The sequence below is a fragment of the Balaenoptera acutorostrata genome, chromosome 3 (genome assembly GCF_949987535.1).
Source record: "Balaenoptera acutorostrata chromosome 3, mBalAcu1.1, whole genome shotgun sequence".
Classification (NCBI taxonomy): Eukaryota; Metazoa; Chordata; class Mammalia; order Artiodactyla; family Balaenopteridae; genus Balaenoptera; species Balaenoptera acutorostrata.
Genome location: NC_080066.1, coordinates 66,289,221 through 66,310,653, shown reverse-complemented (window position 1 = coordinate 66,310,653; position 21,433 = coordinate 66,289,221). Strand labels below are relative to the sequence as shown.

Here is a 21,433-nt window from a genome sequence, read left to right as displayed (position 1 = left end):
CTGGACAACCTCTTCAAATATTTAAGGTCACCCTTACCCCCTCCTGGGAGAGGAGGGACATTTTCTCACAGTCATTCTATTTCCTACTTCACTAGCTCTAAATGCCTCCATTTGAATTGAAAGAATGTAGCACTGCATTAGGAACCAAGAAACTGGGCTCTAGTAATTTTCCGGCCATTAGCTAGCTGGGTAATTTTGGTCATGCCCTCTCTGGGACGATATTTGCCAGTTAGTAAAAAGAAGGGCTTGTATATACAGATCAAAGTTTGATTTTTATTATTACTGTTTTGCAGCAGGTTTTTTTCTGTGTGTGGGGATACAGTATCGCCCTAAGACAAGAAAAATGCCGAATCCCTCTGGCTGTCAGAAGCGTGTTTTCTCTCTCCCCCATGCTGTCTAACCCTAGTTAGAATGTGGAGGGCTCTTGTCCTTTGTCCCTTGCCTTTAGAAGGAGCCCAGTGAGTCTTATCTTGTGTGTGAGTGTGCTCGTGTGACTGTGCGCCCTTTACAGGAGGGCTCTTCTTTCGCTGCCCTTATAGTCACTGCCTTCTTCTCCGCTCGTGTTTACAGCAAAAATGTTCTTGCTGGCTCCCTGCTTCAGCCTCATCCTCACCCTCTTGTAGCCAGAATGGTTGTCCCAAAACGCAAGGATGCCCCCATCCCTCCTGTTTCTCGGTCCTTCAATGGCTCCCACAAACCTCTGGATAAGATTAGCGCGGAATTCAAGGCTTTCCACCATCTGGCCCTAGTTTAATTACCTCCTGGTCTCACCCCTTTTTCCTCTTACTTGGCCAGCCCGGACCGCTCTTCCTTCCAATCTCGCCACCCTCCTCCCTCCTTTCCTTGGTCTAGACTGTCCTCCCCTCTACGGGATGATGTCTGTCCTCTCTCGCCCAGGGATCGGTGGCGCTCATCCTTGTTAAGGGGCCCCTCAAGGGAGTGAGGGTGGGTTGGGGGCCGGTGCTTCCCGAGGCGGCCGCCAGGGGGCGTCAGGAGCGGCTCCAGATGACAGCAGGAGGCCGCGTGTGGGGGAGGGAGGAGGGACCGAGGGAGCGCGGATCCCGGCTCTCGGGATCGCAAACTCAGAGCCAGAGCTCTCCGCGCGCACCCGAGCCTCTGGCAGCCCGCGCAGCCCGACGCGGAACCCGGGCGCAGCGGGAGCCCGTGCAGGACGGGCGCGGGGCGGGGGCGGCGGCCGTCCATGCGGCGCGCTCGGGGCTGCCCGGCGCCGGGAACCACGCGGGGGCGAGGCGAGGCGTCCACCGGCCGCTCCGGGACACGGACCGCCAGGTGAGCCGAGCTGCCCGCGCCGCGCGCCCCCTGCGCCCAGCCCGCGGGGTCCCGACCCGGCCCGGCCGCTGCCAGCCTCTCGGGGCCCCTCTGGACCGCCGGGCGGGCTGGCGCGGGTGGCGGGGCGCAGTGGGTGTGTCGGGGGCGCCGGGGGGCTGCGTCCGAACCAGGCTGGGGGAGCCAGCGCGCGCCTAGCTCGTGCCGACGGCTGCGCCTCCTTCTGTCCTCTTCTTTTCCTGGGGGACTTGCGCTGTCCCAGCGCCAGCACTCACCCCTCCACCCTCCTACTTGGAAACTCTAGGGACAGTCAACCTTGGCCGTCCTGGAGTCGGGGCCCCGAGCTCTCTTGGTTGCGGCAGATGGGGACCGGCGAGTGAACACCCAGCCCGCGCGACCCCACGCCGGCCTCGCCAACCTCCTGCCCGGGGCCGGAGAGAGGGTCGAGTTTCGGTCGGCGCGCGTCGAGACCCAGCCTGGGGCCTCGGCCACATCGTTTTCTAGAAAGCCTCGTGTGTGTGTGTGTGTGTGTGTGTGTGTGTGTGTGTGTGTGTGTGTGTGTGTGTGTGTGTGTGTGTGTGTGTGTGTGTGTGTGTGTGTGTGTGTGTGTGTGTGTGTGTGTGTGTGTGTCTCAGCTAAACCGCTGCAACCTAGCGCCTCTGGGAGCCGGAGTGGATGGGCGGTTTCCGCCAACTCCGGACACTTCCTCAAGTGTAGCCCAAGTACCTGCAGTCCCTTGGCGCGCTTGTAGAATTAGCTTTTACAGAACTAGCCCACTCTGGAGCTTTAGCGATCTGGAAGTTAATATTTTTTTCTTTGAAATAACATCAGCCCTAAGTTGGGAAGAGGCTTTAAGGTCGTTCTCAGGCCCACTTAGCATCGGGAATTTGTGGGGTCTGGGGTCTCCTTAAGCAGTCCACAGCCAGCCGCGCGCCCCACCCCCCTGCCCGTGCCTCCACTACTGCCTGGCAAGTGTGCGTGCCTGCGCCTCTTCCTGTCTCCTCTGTGACCCCCACCACGCAGCCCTTTGTCCCTTGGCAGGCAGTAAGTGAATCTGAAGCCTTGGTCCTGGGTAGCCAAAGCGATCATGGGATGCCTGTTGGAATTTGGAAAAAGAGAAATAGAGACCTGAGAGAGGTCTACGGAATCATCTCCTCCAACTGTCCTTTCGCAGCTGAAGGCACCCAGATACAAAAGAGTCTGAAGATTTTTCAAAGATCACACAGCTCTTAAAACCTGTATAACCTGCATATGTCTTCTCCTTCACTGATAAAAGTAATGAAGTGGTTGGGCTTAATAGGATTTTATTGGGTCTCAAAATACAAAGAAGCAAACATTTTAAAAAGGTGATTTAAATACAGTGCTACTCAATTCCTATAGATTTTTGTTGGCACCATAGTTGAATTCCTTTAGAAAACAAAATCCTAGCCCTGAAATTAATGCAAGGAAGCAGACAGGAGTCCTGGGACTTTCCTATAAACCTCTGCAGGGCTGAAACAGGGATTTCCCAGAGGTTTCGGAAACAAGTTTGGGTGATCAGAATACTGGAGGCCCTAGTGAACAAGCAACTCGGGTGGCCTCTTGTGGGGAGGGCTGGCCAGATGAGCTTGTGTGGTCTCCTCCATGCCCAGCACCCAGCAGGGTGCCAGCTTGGTCTTATCTTCATTTCAGTCTCCCCTGCCATGAAGAAGTGGTTCCGGTTGGCTGTTAGGAAAAAATAAATAAAATACAGCCTAGAGTTTGGGCATAAGATCAGGATTGGATATTTTGACTTGGAGGGTTGTTGTTGACCTAGAAATGCTTATTGTGTGATTGTAATCAGTTATCCTAAAGAGAGTCTGGGTACTGATTGCCTATCCTTCTCCATCCCCCAACGTTTCTCTCCATGGTACCACCTTTCTCCCAGTTGGCTGGGAGTCTCTATGTTTGAGGGCACCAGACTCCGCATCCCAGCCCCCTCATTTATAGCTAATTCATTACCAAGTCCCATCCACGTTCTTCTGTGGATCCAGGAAATTATCTTCCTGTCTCCATTCCCTCTGCTCCCTCCTTAAACCATGTCCGCGTTACAGTAAGAGTCTCCCCTCTTGACTTCTGGCCACGAGTCCCTTTCTTCATTTTAATCCATCATCTTTCATGCTGACAGATTAATATTCCTAAAATTCTGATTGCACCACATCACTTCTTTCAAGAAATCACAATGGCTCCCCAGTATTCACTTCTATTTAAGTCTTCTCCAGCCAATATTTTTGGGGGTCTGCTGTGTGCCAGGGAGTGTTACTACATGCTGAGGCTTAAACCAAGAACAAGACAATATCCTTGCCCTTGATTTGTTGACAGGCTAGCAGATGATGTATAGCCACCTGGGAGAGAAAGAGATGTAAAGAAAGAACCACAAAACAAAGCAAAACATTGGGAGTGTGCAAAAGCATCAAGGAGACACAGATGAGGGAGAAATACTTTCCTGCATGGGAAGAGCTAGGAATATTTCTTCTGGGCTTTGAAGCATGGGGAGGAGTTCAAGGAGATGGGAAAGGCTGGAAGGAGGGGAAGCATGGCAGGCAAAGGGAAGAGCCTGAGCAAAGACCTAGAGTTGTGAAAGTGTTGGTATGGACATGGTGGCATCAAGGCCATTCTTCATCTGGATGTTTCAAACTTGCCTTAATTTGTGTCTACTTTATTGATCCAAGAGCAGCCCAACTCTTCCCTGCCTGAAATCCTTCACTCCACTTACCTGTTCTTTTTATCGTGGTCTTGTATGTCCCCTACCCCCAGCTCAGAAATGCAGATTTCCCCTCTGCTGGTCTAAATTTTGCCAGGAAGTGGATCCCAGCCCTTCTTGCACACGCCCATCCCTCTCTTCCATGAACCCATTTTATGTGTTCCCCTGCATTCTTTGCACGGTCTCTGTATTCAGCCTGGACAAGTCCTAGTGGGCAAGCCGCATCTCCCCAGCCACCCCAAAGTTTCTCCAGAGCAGCTCCTGGGTTTCTGTTCCTAGGGCCTCTCCCGGGCCGTGGGGCACAGTTCCAGCACGTTGCCAGCACCAGCGAACTTGAAAATGTGACTGGCTTTGACCTTCCATCCTACTTTTCCCTCCTTTCTCTTCTCTCCACTTGTCCCACCTTTTATCTTTCTTTGTGTGTATGTGCAGAATCGTGATATTTATTTACATATGTGCAGATCTAAAGGTTGCATGTGTGTTTATTGACTGGCTTCTCTTTGAAGGTAATGGTTTAGAAATGCTGTGCCAATTGCTCACGCAGGGCCCAGGCTGCCACTGGGAGGGGAGCTTCAGTGCGAGGCTCTGCCTTGAGGCCGCTTTGCTGACTCTTGCCCTCTTTCAGGATCCCCCCTCTTCACGCCCCTCTGCTTGACCTGTGCGCTGATGCTGGGCCACCCCTCATCTTAGGCCTGATTTGCCTTCTTTGCTTTCTCCAACCCATCAAAACTGACTTCTCCGGTTTCTGGAGCCTTGCTGGCCTGACGAACTCTTTCAGGTCATGTTTAATGAGCCCTGTGTGTGTGCTGGGCTTGATGCTTTCATCCTTCCAGCAACCTGTGACAGACACAGTATCATCTGCATTTTACGAGGAAGGAAACTCCGCTTACTTGCCTGAGGTCAACAACTCAGGTTTTGAATCTAAGTCTTAGAACCCAGCTTCCTAGGTCTGGTGCTCTTTCCACTATATCACTGTTTCCTGAAAGGGTTGTTTTCAGAACACCCGAATCAGAATTAGGATCTGGTGGGGAAAAAAAAAAACAGATTCCAGGGTGGAGGCAGGGCCTGGGAGAATGAGCATTTTTTTTTTTTTTTAAATTTTATTTATTTATTTATTTATTTTTGGCTGTGTTGGGTCTTCGTTTCTGTGTGAGGGCTTTCTCCAGTTGCGGCAAGCGGGGGCCACTCCTCATCGCGATGCGCGGGCCTCTCACCATCGCGGCCTCTCCTGTTGTGGAGCACAGGCTCCAGATGCGCAGGCTCAGTAATTGTGGCTCACGGGCCCAGCCGCTCTGCGGCATGTGGGATCCTCCCAGACCAGGGCTCGAACCCGTGTCCCCTGCATTGGCAGGCAGACTCTCAACCACTGCGCTACCAGGGAAGCCCAAGAGAATGAGCATTTTAAAGACAGCCTCAGGTAATTCTGCATGCTCAGGTTTGAGGACCACTGCCCTAGGCTGCCTTTACAATGAGGTTCTAATGACAGGTGGTGAGTTAATTAGCCACTGGATCCCAGGTAGCACGGTCCTTTTTAACAGAGGCCTTGACCTTGACTCTTAAGGAGTGAGCCATGGAGCAGAGCCCCCTTTTGGTCAAGGGGGTCTTCAGTTCAGTCCTGAAGGCATGCTCCTCACCTCTCCCCATCAGGCTCACTGTGAGTGTATTTCTGGGCCTGAGCATGTGCTGAGGGAGAGGGACCAGGGTGGATTGGTTTGGAGACCCAAGTTGCCTGAGGTGACAGTGGCCTGGGACTCCCCAGACAGGGCTGAATGTGTGGGCGTGGTGAGTCCCACCTCCTTCCCCGGAGTGGGGTCTGGTCACTGACACATCTCCTTCATTCTACAGGCCTTTATTTTGCACCCTCCCATCTCTAGGCTTGCTTTCCCCATCTGTAACAAAGGATGGCCACATCCTGGAGGGCTGGTGTAGGGACTGGTGCACAGGCACACGGGGCATTAAGCAAAGGCCCGGCACCTAGTGGGTGCCCGGTGTCAGTTCTCATCCCATTTAACTGCTCTGTACCCAGTCAGCGCTTGGCAGGCAGTTGGTGCTCAATAGATGAGCTCTAGAAAAAGTACGTCATCTCAGGCCCCCTCAGGTCCAGGGGGTTTGTGTCTGAAGGGCTGAATATTGCAACCTTATATTCAAACCCAGGAGATGAACACCCCCAGCTGTGCAGTAATAATAGTGATGATGATGAAGAAGAATTATCCATTCAACATCCTCTTCCCTCTCTATTTCCTTCCTCCAATTTCCCTTTAGTTTCCTCTAAGAAGGACCTAAGAAACAGGTAGACAGCAGTTTGCTTTTATTGATGGTTACTTGTCCCGGGAGAGTGGTCTCTTTCTGCTTATCTCTTTTTCTTTTTCCCTAATCCTTTCCCTGAACGTACTGTGCACGCTCTCTTCTCCCATGAGCCTTACTCAAGCGGATCACCGAGCAGTACCCCGGCAGCGTTCTCCCTTAACCCCTCTCCTCTCGGGCGTGGTCCAGAGAGCCTGCTTACACTACACTTGTCCCAGAAGGGTGGCATCAGGCAGCCCACGACCTGGGCTGGGCAACCCTCCCAGACAGCTGGCCGTCTGCCCTAGGGCTGGCCAGCAGCAAGGACCCAAATAATGAGTGATTAATGGGCGCCCCATCTAATCTCCTGCCAGGGGAAATGAAGGGCCAGCCGTGGGCTGGGGCTCGTCATGACCTGCTCCAGGTGGGCTTGGAATGCACCCAGCTCAGGATGGGGATTAAGGCTTGAAAGATGAGAGGAAATGAGATGTTAACCCTTTAGGTTGTGGCCCTCTGAGCCCCAGCAGGGAAATCGCAAGGGAATTATCTGTAGGCATCTGATGAAAGGGGAGCTTGGCCTTTGGTTTACGGCAGGGATGCAGCCACGTGACTCTGAGGGGAGAGCAGCAGGGTGAGACAAGTGACGTCTTTGACTTGACCATTTTTCCTGGAGGCTCAGGTTAATTTCTTATGCAAATGGATACGCAGACTGCAGGGAGGCTGCTCTACCTGCTTCCTTCTTGGAAACCTTCCGATCATATCAGCACGTCACAGATTTGTTGTTGCCAAACAGACTTTTCCTTCTGTAACACGGTGCCTCTGATCCCTTGTCATTTCGAGGAGGATGGAGAAGGGAGTCTGCCACTGGCTGGACACCGTCTTCGACAGTGGGTCCACCTCCTTCCCCGGATCAGGCAGCTGAGGGTGGGAGCCCTCCCGAGCCGGCTGCCTGAGTTCAGGCCTTGACTCAGCCATGCTGGGGGGCCCTGAACAGTTCCTTAACCTCTTGTGCTGTAAGTCTTCCCATCTGTAAAATGGGCATAATAATACATACATACTGTGGGTGAGAGTCATGAGAACGTAAAAAGCTTAAAACAGCCTCAGGCACGTGGATGTGCCTTGTGAAGGTTAGCCATCACTTTTTTCTCGCCTCTCTGGGAAGGATGTAAGCAGCTTCTCTTCCACGCCTCTCACATTTGCTTAGGGTGATTGATCTCGATTGTTTGACCTCTAACCCTCACATGCCTTGAATTCTGGTCCCTCTCGCCCCTCCCTTTGCTACTGGCTCCCTGGCCTTCAGCTGCCCTTTTGATTCCACTCCTCGCCCCCCGCCCCTGCCTCCATGCTTGGCGGGCAGAGCTGGTGGACTGGGAAGTGACACCTGCCTGGTCCTGTGGTGGCACGGCCCTTCCACGCCAGCGCTGCCCACAGCCAGCCTCGCTGTGACCTGACAGCCCGGAGAAAAGTGGCTGAGAGTAGGCAGGGCAGCTACCTTGAAAGCAAAATTAGGAGCCGTGGAGACAGTCTGACCTGGGTGCAAATCACGGCTCTGCCCCTTCTTCTGGTTTCTTTGAGCTCTGGTTGCTTCATCCTTGATTGATGCTAAGAATAGCAACACTTATCTAATGGTCGAGAGGGTCCCACCCGACAGTGGACATGAGGCTCTTTGAGACTGTCGGTGGAGGCGGAGAGTTTATTGCTGGTTATAAGGTGAGCCTTGGGAGTGGAGCTGTGTGTCTGCAAGTTTTGAAGTCTCGTTACAGGGTATGCACCGACATCCTAGCCTCTAGCTCAGTTTAGTGTCTTTTCCAGAACAGACAAGTACTCAGGTCCTGCTTGACGTTAGTGATGTTTTAGTCAAGGCCTAGGGTTTCATTCTTTTTTTTTTTTTTTTGATTAATTTTTATTGGAGTATAGTTGATTTACGATGTTGTGTTAGTTTCTGCTGTACAACAATGTGTATCAGTTATACATATACATATATCCACTCTTGTTTAGATTTTTCTTCCCATATAGGTCATTACAGAGTATTGAGTAGACTTCCTGTGCTATACAGTAGGTTCTTATTAGTCCAGGGTTTCATTCTGCTTGAAGTTCAAAGGAACTTCTGGCCAGCTAAGGGAGAGGGAACTGCTGTTTATGGAGCTCTGTGTCAGGTGCTGGAATTTACCTGCATGAACTTATTTAATCCTCTCAACAATCCATGTAAGCTAGACAATATTCTCCTTGTTGTACAGCCTAGAAAACTGAGGCTCAGAGAGGTTAAGGAAATTACATGGGCTCACACAGCAAGTGGATGTCAGAGTGATATTTGAATTCCAAGTCATCTGCCTCCAAACTATGTGCTCTGGGGGAACTACTGGGCCAGTTAGTGCCTCATTATAATTATAACCCGCTGAGAAGTCTAATTGTAACCACTTAAAAGTCTAATTGTAACCCACTTGAAAATTTTAAAAATTGAGATTCCCCATTTTAAAGTACACAGCTCAGTGGTTTTTACTTTATTCACAAAGTTGCACCACCATCACCATGATCTAATTCCAGAATATTTTCAGCACCCCTAAAAGAAATTCTGTACCCATTAGAAGTCATTCCCCACTCCTTCCTCTCCCAGCCTGTGGAAACCATGACTCTACCTTCTGTCTCTATGGATTCTGGACATTTTATATAAATGGAATCATATAATACATGGTCTTTTGTGACTGACTTCTTTCACTAAGAATAACGTTTCCAGGGTTTGTCCATGTTGAAGCATGTATCAGTGCTTCATTCCTTTTTATTGCTATGTAACCCACTTAAACTAAAAAGTAAGGCTGACTATTTTGCTTAGAGAAGGGGTGGAGTTACAATCGCAAAACAGATGTAGCACAAAGGGGGGCTCATTTTTTACTGTGGGCAGGTGTGAAAGAACCGTGAATATGGGGGCAGGTGGAGTGAGTACGGCTGCCTGAGTGTGTGGAGGCGGAGGCGGGAGGGAGGTTGGCTGGGTTCCCACGTCTGGGAGTAGCAGGGATGCCCAGCTTCTCTCCTCCAGGCACTCGTGCTGCCCTTGGCTTGTGCCATTGGCAAAGCCTATTGACATGTGCCCTGGAGAGGCCATGTGGGTGCCATGGACCCCTGCCTGGGAGAGGCGGGCTGGAGGGTTTTGGAGCTGTCTTTGCCACAGTCTGCCTAGTTTCGGTACAGTATAGACAGTTTAGCCCCTGCACCGTCTGCTGCATCGCTTTTAACTCCACGTGGACCCCAGTGTCAAAAGCTGTTTGCTGATAACAGCACTGCTGATTTGCTTTTTAAGTTTCTAGATATAACACTTTATTTTTTTCTGATTACAAAGGTAAGATATATTTATTGCAGAAAACTTAGAAAATACAGAAAACACAAAGAAGAAAAATAAAAATCAACCATAATTTCCCAACCAGTGATGACCATTATTTTGAATGTGTATCTTCCTGGTGTCTTTCTCTCTCTCTCTCACCCTGCCCACACACACTTTTATAAAATTGGTATTATGTTAAACATATTGTTTTGTTCACTACTTTTTTCACTTAATAATTCATCATAAACATTTTCCTTCTGTACCAAACATTCGATATTCTTCCAAGACATGATTTTTTAAATGACTGCAGTGTATTTTTTAAAAATATTACTGTTTGATTTATGATAAAAACCCTCCAGAAAGTAGGCATAGAGGGAACTTACCTCAACATAATAATGGCCATATATGACAAACCCACAGCAAACATCATTCTCAGTGGTGAAAAACTGAAACCATTTCCACTAAGATCAGGAACAAGACAAGGTTGTCCACTCTCACCGCTATTATTCAACATAGTTTTGGAAGTTTTAGCCAGAGCAATCAGAGAAGAAAAAGAAATAAAAGGGATCCAAATTGGAAAAGAAGAAATAAAGCTATCACTGTTTGCAGATGACATGATACTATACACAGAGAATCCTAAAGATGCTACCAGAAAACTACTAGAGCTAATCAATGAATTTGGTAAAGTAGCAGGATACAAAAGTAATGCACAGAAATCTCTTGCATTCCGATACACTAATGATGAAAAATCTGAAAGTGAAATTAAGGAAACACTCCCATTTACCATTGCAACAAAAAGAATAAAATACCTAGGAATAAACCTACCTAAGGAGACAAAAGACCTGTATGCAGAAAATTATAAGACACTGATGAAAGAAATTAAAGATGATACAAACAGATGGAGAGATATACCATGTTCTTGGATTGGAAGAATCAACATTGTGAAAATGACTATACTACCCAAAGCAATCTACAGATTCAATGCAATCCCTATCAAACTACCACTGGCATTTTTCACAGAACTAGAACAAGAAATTGCACAATTTGTATGGAAATACAAAAGACCCCAAATAGCCAAAGCAATCTTGAGAAAGAAAAACGGAGCTGGAGGAATCAAGCTCCCAGACTTCACACTATACTACAAAGCTACAGTAATCAAGACAGTATGGTACTGGCACAAAAACAGAAATATAGATCAATGGAACAGGATAGAAATCCCAGAGATAAACCCACATACATATGGTCACCTTGTTTTTGATAAAGGAGGCAAGAATATACAATGGAGAAAAGACAGCCTCTTCAATAAGTGGTGCTGGGAAAACTGGACAGCTACATGTAAAAGAATGAAATTAGAGCACTCCCTAACACCATACACAAAAATAAACTCAGCGTGGATTAAGGACCTAAATCTAAGGCCAGATGCTGTAAAACTCTTAGAGGAAAACATAGGCAGAACACTCTATGACATAAATCACAGCAAGATCCTTTTTGACCCACCTCCTAGAGAAATGGAAGTAAAAACAGAAATAAACAAATGAGACCTAATGAAACTTAAAAGCTTTTGCACAGCAAAGGAAACCATAAACAAGATGAAAAGACAACCCTCAGAATGGGAGAAAATATTTGCAAATGAAGCAACTGACAAAGGATTAATCTCCAAAATTTATAAGCAGATCATGCAGCTCAATATCGAAAAAACAAACAACCCAATCCAAAAATGGGCAGAAGACCTAAGTAGACATTTCTCCAAAGACGATATGCAGACTGCCAACAATACATGAAAGGATGCTCAACATCACTAATCATTAGAGAAATGCAAATCAAAACTACAATGAGATATCACCTCACACTGTTCAGACTGGCCATCATCAAAAAATCTACAAACAATAAATGCTGGAGAGGGTGTGTAGAAAAGGGAACCCTCTTGCACTGTTGGTGGGAATGTAAATTGATACAGCCACTATGGAGAACAGTATGGAGGTTCCTTAAAAAATTAAAAATAGAACTATCATACGACCCAGCAATCCCACTACCGGGCATATACCCTGAGAAAACCATAATTCAAAAAGAGTCATGTACCACAATGTTCATTGCAGCTCTATTTACAATAGCCAGGACATGGAAGCAACCTAAGTGTCCATCGACAGATGAATGGATAAAGAAGATGTGGCACATATATACAATGGAATATTACTCAGCCATAAAAAGAAACGAAATTGAGTTATTTGTAGTGAGGTGGATGGACCTAGAGTCTGTCATACAGAGTGAAGTAAGTCAGAAAGAGAAAAACAAATACCGTATGCTAACACATATATATGGAATCTAAAGAAAAAAAAATAGGTTCTGAAGAACCTAGGGGCAGGACAGGAATAAAGACGCAGATGTAGAAAATGGACTTGAGGACACAGGGAGGGGGAAGGGTAAGCTGGGACGAAATGAGAGAGTGGCATGGACATATATACACTACCAAATGTAAAATCGATAGCTAGTGGGAAGCAGCCGCATAGCACAGGGAGATCAGCTCGGTGCTGTGTGTCCACCTAGAGGGGTGGGATAGAGAGGGTGGGAGGGAGAAGCAAGAGGGAGGAGATATGGGGATATATGTATATGTATAGCTGATTCACTTTGTTATAAAGCAGAAACTAACACACCATTGTAAAGCAATTATACTCCAATAAAGATGTTAAAAAAATATTAATGTTTGCTTAAACAGTCCCCTATTTTGGACATGTTGGGTTTTTTCAGTTTTTCAATATTATTTATAAATAAAACTCTTTTGTGGATTTTTTGTACATCTATTAATGCATAGCGCTCCTTCTGGGGCAAAAGATATAAATACTCTTAAGGTATTTGATACATATTATCAAATTGGCCTTCCAGAAAACTATATAATTCCACAACTGTGCTATATTTTAACTTGAGTTTTACTGTACATGTTACTTTGCCAAAGTACCCCTCCGTTCCCTTCTCCCTCCCTCCTCCCCTCCCTTCTCTGTACCCCCTGACTCACCCCACATATCTGCATAGTACACTAATTGCTCATATTGTTTTCTCCTTGATATTTGCCTATATTTTAATTTAAGCGTGTCTTTTTCACATTGTATGATTTTTATGTTAACATTTCTCTTGACATAGTCGGGGTTCCCATTTTTAAGCTTAGTGACCATTTCCATCATTTTGCCCCATCACGGTTTCCTTAGCCATTCCCCATCCTCTGTTAGAGATCTACGTGGTTTCTAGTTTCTTCCTCATCAAAAAATTAGTACTACCAACTTGAATGTTCAATTTGCTCTTTTGTTTTGTGTTTTTCTGATCTCATGTTCCATTTTGGAAATTCAGTTCCCGGTCATTTAATTACTAGGTCCAAAGCAGGAACTGTTCTAATAACATTAATGCTGCTGAGGGGCCTTCAGAGAAAAGGCACCTGGGAGGCCCAGGTGAGAGAACCCAGAAACAGAATGGATGCTTGTTTTGGCCTCCCTTTTCCCTTCCTTATTAGGTACTGTTCTTTCCTCGGGGAAACATGGGAGGAACTCAACACCTCACTCCTACAAGGGATATAGGAGGTGCTGCGAATTGGGACTTTCCGAGTTCCATGCAGGGAAATTATGTCAGTGTTCGTATGGTGTCCACATATAAATGGCATCACACGATAGGTGGTCTTTTGTGACTAGCTTCTTTCACTAAGCATAGTGAAGGGGAAGATCTTGGCGGCTTCTGAGATTGTGCAAATACGCTTTCGTGGTTCTGCGTGGGCCTCGCCTTGCGTCCATTCACCCTGCTTCCAGTACTTTCTGAGCCCTGGCCACGCATGGCAGCAGGACCCTCCATCGTAAATGGTGTGAATTCCAGTCCTGACTTTGTCACTTAGTGCCTGTGAACAGCTTAACCTGTTCCAGCTTCAGTTTCCTCGTTTGTGAAAAGGACTAATGATCACTGTACCTGCCGTCGGAGTGAGAGGAGACAGCGTTTGTTCGTTCCTCTCTTGAAACGAATGGACTTCATGCGCGCTGGGACATCTGTCCGCCTTCAAGAGAAAGGAGATGGCATTCCTGCCTTGGGGGGCACTTACAGCCTTGGAGGGGCCAGGCGGGGAGACGATGCGTGTGATAAAGGGAAGGCAGGGGCCCAGGAGAAGGGCATCAGACTGACAGCGGTGGGAGGTCACAGTGACTTAAGAAGGGCCGCACGCTAACATGGGAAAGGGAGGGAGGACGCGGAAGCCTGTTTTACGGGAGGGCTGCGTTCTCGAAGACCTCACAGAATTCAGATCTCTCATCATTCAGACTGTGGTTTTCCCCAGAGAATAAATGTACAGAGCATGCATGGGTGCGTGGTGCATTCTCAGAATGCGTAATTTTGCTTGAAGTTGGCTTTTCACGCTGTCACTGTTAATCACCAACACTGCACAGAGGGCTCGCTCGTAAACGGCCCACTTGGTATCTCAGGACGGTTGTTTGGCTTCCTCAATAGCCAAGCTGCTGGTGGTGGTTGTTACTGTCATCAGCACAGTGTGTTTTCAATCCAGCACCACCATCTGACAGACCATCTAGATCAGAGGTCAGCAAACCTTTTTTGTAAAGGGCCAGTGAGTTAATATTTCAGCTTTGTAGGGTCTTTGTTGCAACTAATCAGCTCTGCCTTTTGAGCACAAAAGCAACCATAGACGATACAGAAAAGAATGGGCAGTAAAACCTTACTTACGCGTGCTGCAATTTGAATTTCATATAATTTTCATGTCGTAAAATAGTATTCTTCCTTCGATATTTGTTCAGCCATTTGAAAATGTGACAAGAGCAGGCCGTGGGACAGGTCTGGCCCACTGGCCAGGGTTTGCTGACCCCTGGTCTAGATGACTATAATATTTGAAAATTGTTTTCAGTTGAGTGAATGTTAAAAAATAAATAAATAAAAAGAGTGAATGTTAAAATAGCCCTGCAGTCAACAAAATCACTCATAAAAGTTCCAGTGATCATAAGAGTATAGCTAAGTTCACAGGTTCTATCAAAAGATTGTGGGTATTTATCAGCCTGGGCGATACCAATGTAGGCAAGTTATTCTAACGAATTTTAAAATTTAAATCATATTGTTTTGAAATGTAGGCATCAATTGACTTTATTAATAGTTATATCATTCTATTTCGTGGTTCAAATTGTATCCCATAACTTTGTTCATTACTGTGTACCATCCTAGAATCTAACAGCTCTGCCTGCCTCTAGACAGTCTGATGGCCTATGGTAAGGGGTTTGGAGCTTGATTCTGGCTGGAATTGTTGTTGTAGGAGCATGGGAAGGAGCACCAAGGCGTATGTCTGGCACATGGTGAATGTGGGATAAACTTTGTTCTCTCTTTTCCCTTTCTTTTCCTCCCCACCCAAATGTTCTGTATATTTGGTCAGCTCCAAAACATGCTGAGCCTCTTTGAAATTGGTACTCTGGTTCTTTCCACATGCAGTAAAGTCACTAACCTTTTTAAATGGAAACAAAAACAAAGGCTGTTAGAAAGCAGTTTCCCCTCCCGGGTCACCAGCTTTCCCTTGCTGGAGAATAAGCAGTGCTGTGCTGAGACCGCGGCCGGGGCCAGAAGAGAGGCCCCAGGTCCAAAGCAGGCGCCTCCAGCTGGGTGCAGACCCAGCTCTCCAGCCAGGAGGGGGGCGTCTGGTCTGCTGGCTGCTCTGAGGTCCACGGCTCCTGGGTGTATCTTGGTTTCAGAGATTCCAACAGTAGGAAAGCCAGGATCCTCTCCAGATGGGAGACCACCAGCCCCGAAGGTGACTGTGCTTCTGTGGTTCTTGGCTCTCGAGTGTGCTTGTGCTGTGTGTGTTGAATGGAAGGCCCGTCTTGAGTGTGTTTGTGTTGTCCAGGGGGCTGATGTGCGTAACCACGTGTGCTTTCTGGCCTGGGGTCTGGCAGGATGTGAAGAGAGGCAGCCACTATCCTTTGGCCGGTGAGATTTTGCACTGCTATGTTGGGGAGGGGGCTGGCAATCTTCCTGTGCTTTTGGAGCTCTTTGGTTTATAGACGAGTGGTCTTGGAGCCGAGGGCATAGACACTGAGTCCTGACTTTGCCACCACTTTGCCATTTGATCTCCAGTAACCCATCCTACTCTGTCTCTGAGGTCACTGATTCCTCACTCCTGAATGAATGAGGATAGCCCTTTCTGGGGGCCCATTTCTCAGCTGAGACATGTGGGGAGCCTGGACTTTCACTCCCACCCAGCAGCAGTAAGGCGTCCTTGCCCCTCCCCACTGGGTGGTCAGAGGAGGCCTAGTGGAGAGTCAGGACTCTTACCACCACCCAGTAGTAACGAGGCCATGCATCCCCTCCTGCCCCCTGCCTTCCCCCAGTGGTGCCAGTGGAGGCCTTGTGAGGCACAGTGATGCGGCCCTCCTACCCCTCCCAGCCAGGGAAGTATCAGTGGAGACTTGTTGGGGAGCTGGAACCCCCTCCCCTCTCAGCAGTAATGATGAGTCCTCCTCCCCCCTTAGGAGGCCAAGCGGGGAACCTGGACTTCTATCCCCACCTGGCTGTGATGAGGTAGGATTCCCCTTCCTCAGCTGGAGCAGTGTCAGAGGAAGCCAGCTAAAATGCAAGGTTTAAGTAAGTTCTAGAGCCTCATAACATAATACCTAAAATGTCCAGGTTTTAATTGAAAACCACTCATCACACCAAGTTGCATGGAGATCTCAAGCTTAATGAGAAGAGACAACACTGAGGTGACAGGGAAGTGGCAATTATCTGAGGAAGATTTTGAAGCAGTCATCATAAACATGCTTCAGTGAGCAATTACGAACATGCTTGACACAAACGAGAAAACAAATAAAGTCTCAGCAAAGAAACAAAAGGCATAAAGAAGAACCAAATGAACATTTTAGAATGGAAAAAGACAGTAACCGAAAGAAAATCACACTGGTTGGACTATACAGAAGAATGGAGATGACAAAGGAAAGAATCAGTGAATTTGAAGACATAACCATAAACATTCCCCAATCTGAAGGACAGAGAGAAAATAGACGAGAGGAAGAGAAAAAGAGCAGATCCCCAGGGGACCTGACACTTGGGTCTTTGAAATCCCAGTAGAGGGGAAAGAGGGTAGGACTGAAAAAGTTCTCAATAGACTAATTGCTGAAAACTTCCCAAGGTTAGGATGAGACACAAGCCTCCAGATTCAAGAGCTTAGTAAATTCCGAACAGGATAAACCCAAAGAAATCCATACTGAGATATGTCATGCTCAAACTTCCAAAACTATTTTGAAAAAGAAGAAAGTAGAAGGAGTCAATCTCCCAGGTTTCAAGACTTACAGCCACAGTAATCAAGACCGTGTGGTGTTGGCAGAGGGACAGAAGAGAGAACCTAGAGGTGTGCCCATCTGATTTTTGGCAAAGGTGCTTAGGGAAATCAGAGAAACACTTACAGCAGTGATCTGGATGGTGATTTGGAAGAGGCTGGTAGTAGATGGAGAGGAGGGGGGAGGGTTTACCTGAGAGACAGTTACAAACAAAGAATTGACAGCTGGCAAGAGATGGGGTCTAGGGCTCATGGGAGGGGGAAATCACAGAAGCCCAGGTAGGCTTTGAGCTTTGTTCATTGGAAGAATAGTGATACCACCATCAAAGTAGGAAAGCTCGACAGGAAGAGGACTTTGTGTGGAGCTGGTGACCAGGTCCTTTTAGCATTCAGCACGTGTGGGCCATCAGCAGGAGGAAACTAGAAGTACAGGAAAACAGTGTGAATGAGAGGGTAGGCCTTGAGATGTTGGGTATTTGAGACCTCTGCATGAGATAATAATCAAAGAGGTCAGAGTGTAAGAGTGCTTACCCAGTGTACAGAGCTCATTAGCGGGGGATGCGTTGTGGTTGATATTTTTCTAGTCCTGGTTTGGGTCACAGGGGGAGCAGACAGAGGAGACCGGCAGGGAACAGACTCAAATGGCTGCTGACGATTGGGTTCAAGAAAAAGGGTACGGTAATGGTTTTATTCTTGCTAAACCCAATTGTCTTTTACTGTCCCCCTTGACCTTTGGGTGACCTTTGACTCCAGTGACTTGCCTCTCTTGGCTTCCTTGAAAATATTTCCTAATTCACAAGACGGCTGTCTGTTTTTCATTATCATAATCTTTTAATCATGGCACCCGATTTCAGCTTTACCTACTACCAGCCCATCACAGAGTTGTGTCAAGGAAATAAGACTAATTTGCTGGGTTTTTGCTTCCCTCTGTAAGGATATATGAGCCTTCCAGCCTACACCGCACAGCAGTGATTGCTACAAATCATTGACTAGATTTCTATCGCTTAAAAAAATAATGACATAACTCAGATGTCAATGCAGAAGCCCCAGGAGCTGAGCAGGAAAAGGCAAATCCTTCTCTCTGATGTTCAGAAGCACCAAGGGCAGAGTGTGTGGCCGGCTGATTTACGGTGGCCGAGGCACACGGAGCCGGGATGTGTTCTGGATGGGTAAGTGCATGGGGGCACTGAGATGATATGCTGGACTCAAGGCCAAAGCTGCCGTGGTGGAGTGAACGGGGCAGAGCACAACCTCGTACACAGCAGCTCCCCTGGCGGGGCCCAGGCTGCAGCCTGCGTTGTGCACTCGGTAAATGTGAACTCAAGCAGCTCTCCAGGAAATGTGTATCTGATGCAGTGTATCAGGGGACCTGAGAGGCAGCTTAATGGAGTGCTGACACAAGCCAGGACTCGACAGCAGGTGGGCTTGAGTTCCATCATGCTGCTGCCCTTTACTAGGGGCATATTGCCTCTGCTGACCTGGGACACAGTGCTTCACTGCTCACAGCCTCAGTTTCCTTCTGTGTAAAATGGATATATCAATAGCACCTACCTCGTAAAGTAATGTTTGAAAAGTGTTCAGCGCAGTCTGTCAGGTATTATACACTCAATAAAAATTAAAAATCCGTAGTCTGATGTGGACATGGTGGGGGGAAGAGGAGGGTGGGACGAAATGGGAGATTAGCATTGACATATATACACTACCATGTGTAAAATGGATAGCTAGTGGGAACCTGCTATAAAGCACAGGGAGCTCAGCTCGGTGCTCTGCGATGACCTAGATGGGTGGGATGGGAGGGTGGGGTGGGAGGGAGGTCCAAGAGGGAGGGGATATATGTATACATATAGCTGATTCATTTCATTGTACAGCAGAAACTAACACAACATTGTAAAGCAATTATACTGCAATAAAAATAATCTCTAGTCTGAGCTTTGCCTCTAATTAGCTGCGATACTTTGCACCAGTCAGCTCATTTCATTGAGCAATCAGTTTATTCATCTGTGAATCATGATTACAAAATAATGGATTTGGAGAGTTGGGTTGGAATCTCCCAGTTTTTGTGCGCTTTGTGATTCTGTGACGAGATGTCAATCAGAAAAGTCACAAAGGAAATAACTGATAGATTTAAACACAAAATAAAAACTTATTTGCATAAAAGTTACAAGCAAAATTAAAAGACAAAAATCAAACTGAAAGAACTTGACAAAATAAGGGTCAATGTCCTTAATATAGAAACAGCTTCTTAAAAATCAACTGAAAACATTATGAGCTCTACCGAAAAACTGGCAAAAGAGGTAAAAAATGCACAGAAGAGATAGCACACATGGCTAATAAAAATGAAAAACGATTCCAACTTTACTAGTAATTGAAGGAATACAGTTAAAATGATTTACCTTTTTTTTTTTTTTTTTTTGGCCTGTTGTGACTAACACACTGAATGCCCACCCTGTACCAAGCAAAGTTATTTACTCAAAGGTTTCCTGGGAGTATGGACAGACCACATTTTCCACACGCTCTTGCAGTTAGGTATGGCCATATGACTAATAGAATATGAGTGGCAGTGATTTGTTAACGGCTTCTCAAAGCTGTTAGCTCAATCCCCCATGCTTTCTCTTCTCCCTTGTTTGTTCACTGGCTGGAAAGTAGAAAAAAACCAGCTGAGGATTCCGAGGCTCTAGATAATCGTGGAGCCACTAGATGAAAAGAGACTGGGTCCCTGGATGCCCGCATGCCTGTGTGGAGCAGTGTGCCCCTTCCAAGCCACATCAGACAATGAACTGAGCAAAAACTTATTGTTGTGTTAAGGCTTTGAAACTCTGGGATGGTTTGTTGCAGCTCTTAGCCCACCCTAACTAATTATGGATCAAATTAAAAAAAAGATTATAATGCTAACATTATTGGCAAGTGTGTTTATTTTATCCACTACAGTGGGATTTTAGGTGGATATGCTCTTTTTGAAAACAACCCATATGTAAGAAGGACCTTAAATAGTCATACCTTTTGGCTTAGTGATTCTGGTTTTAGGAATCTACCATAAGGATCTAAGCAGAGAAACAGATAAGGAATTTCCTATAAAGATACTCATCACAACTTCCAACAATAAGGGAACTACTTAGATATGTTATCCAGCTTCCATGGGGTGAGCTATTATACAGTGATTAAATGAGATGTTTATGATTTAAAGTCAAAAATAGAATGTAAAACTGTATAAGTGATTTTGTATATGTAGAATAGATAGATAATATAGCTAAGCATTAAGCACAGAAAAAAGACCAGAAGGAAGAACATCAAAAGCATTCAGAGTGGTTAACCTGGAATCTGAGGCTATGAGTAATTATAGCTTTCCTCTTTATGTTTTCCTGTAGTTTTCAATTTTTCCTCAATAAACATGTGCAATTGTAGAGACAGTTTTTTTCTAAAAGACTATCATATTAGCTATGTTCCACCCAGCCTTGAGGTCTCACCTAGACCTATCTTGTGGATGAATATGATGCTTGCTGTCTGTGAGTTTGTCTCTTAGTGTTAGTGCACGTGGCATACCCACTTCCCCGACGTGTGTGTGTGTACATGTGTGTGGTGCATACGTAGATGTACACAGGTGTTTGCCAGAGTGCCAAGAGGCCATTTGGAGATGCCAGGACCTTATATCACAAGGAGGGGAAGGTGGACCAGGAGGGGAGCTCAGCCTGAGCCAAAGCTGCCATTAGTCTCATGGCCACCTGCCTTTGACCAAAGGTGGCTGGAGAATATATTGCTTTTTGAAATGAGATTCATCATCGCCTTGGAGAAGGCCTGGGTAGCACATCAGAAAATCTGTGTTTCCTGTGCAGAGCTCAGGCTGTGGAAGTCTGATCTTGTTTCCTTTGATGACTACAATCCAGGGATTGCAAATCACTCTTGGCAGAGGATGCGGGGGAGAGGTTGAGTCTGAGTGGAGAAGAAGGCTGGAGTCCGCCTCTAGGTATCTTCGATTCCTAGGTAGGGTGGCCTGCATCACATCACAGCTGTTTATTCGTGTGTCCAAGTAGGGCAGAGAAGGTCACTGATGGTGTTAATTTCAGAAACAATTAGCAGTCACTACAAAACAGGAAAGTCTCTATTCAGATTGTGGGCTGGGCATCAGTACGTTAGAAATGTAGTATGGTCATGCTTGAAGAGAATATCCTCCGAGTGAGATTGAATGTTAAGAAGTTCTCTCTGTCATCACAGAACACCTGTTGGGCCCCCAGCTGCTGTTCTAGGCACCAGGAATATAAAAAATAAGTCTTTGAGAAAAGTCTTTACTCTTCTGTAGTGTCCTGTTATGGGGAGGAAAGGAAAGCACAAATCATGATGACACACTGTGGCAGTTGCTAGGTTGGAGTTCTGCATGTGCGACTTACACAGAAGTAAAGAAATTTAACCAAGTTTATCAAGTGCTGTAAATCAAGTGACTAAGTAATATTTGGAGAAGAGAAAGCGTCCTTACTCCAAATGCATTTCTCCCTTCGATCTGCAGTATCATGTCATCCGAAATTGAAAAAGCAACTCTCTACCG

The 21,433-nt window shown here is 46.7% G+C and overlaps 1 protein-coding gene across 1 annotated transcript in view; it reads left to right on the top strand.

Moving 5' to 3' along the window:
- Window positions 1–1,053: 1,053 nt before the first annotated feature.
- Window positions 1,054–21,433, top strand: part of THSD4 (thrombospondin type 1 domain containing 4) — a 584,405-nt gene continuing 564,025 nt past the window's right edge. Inside the window, exon 1 of the mRNA XM_057544214.1 lies at window positions 1,054–1,290. The gene's annotated coding sequence lies outside the window, so the exon portion shown is untranslated. The remainder of the gene's footprint in view (window positions 1,291–21,433) is intronic.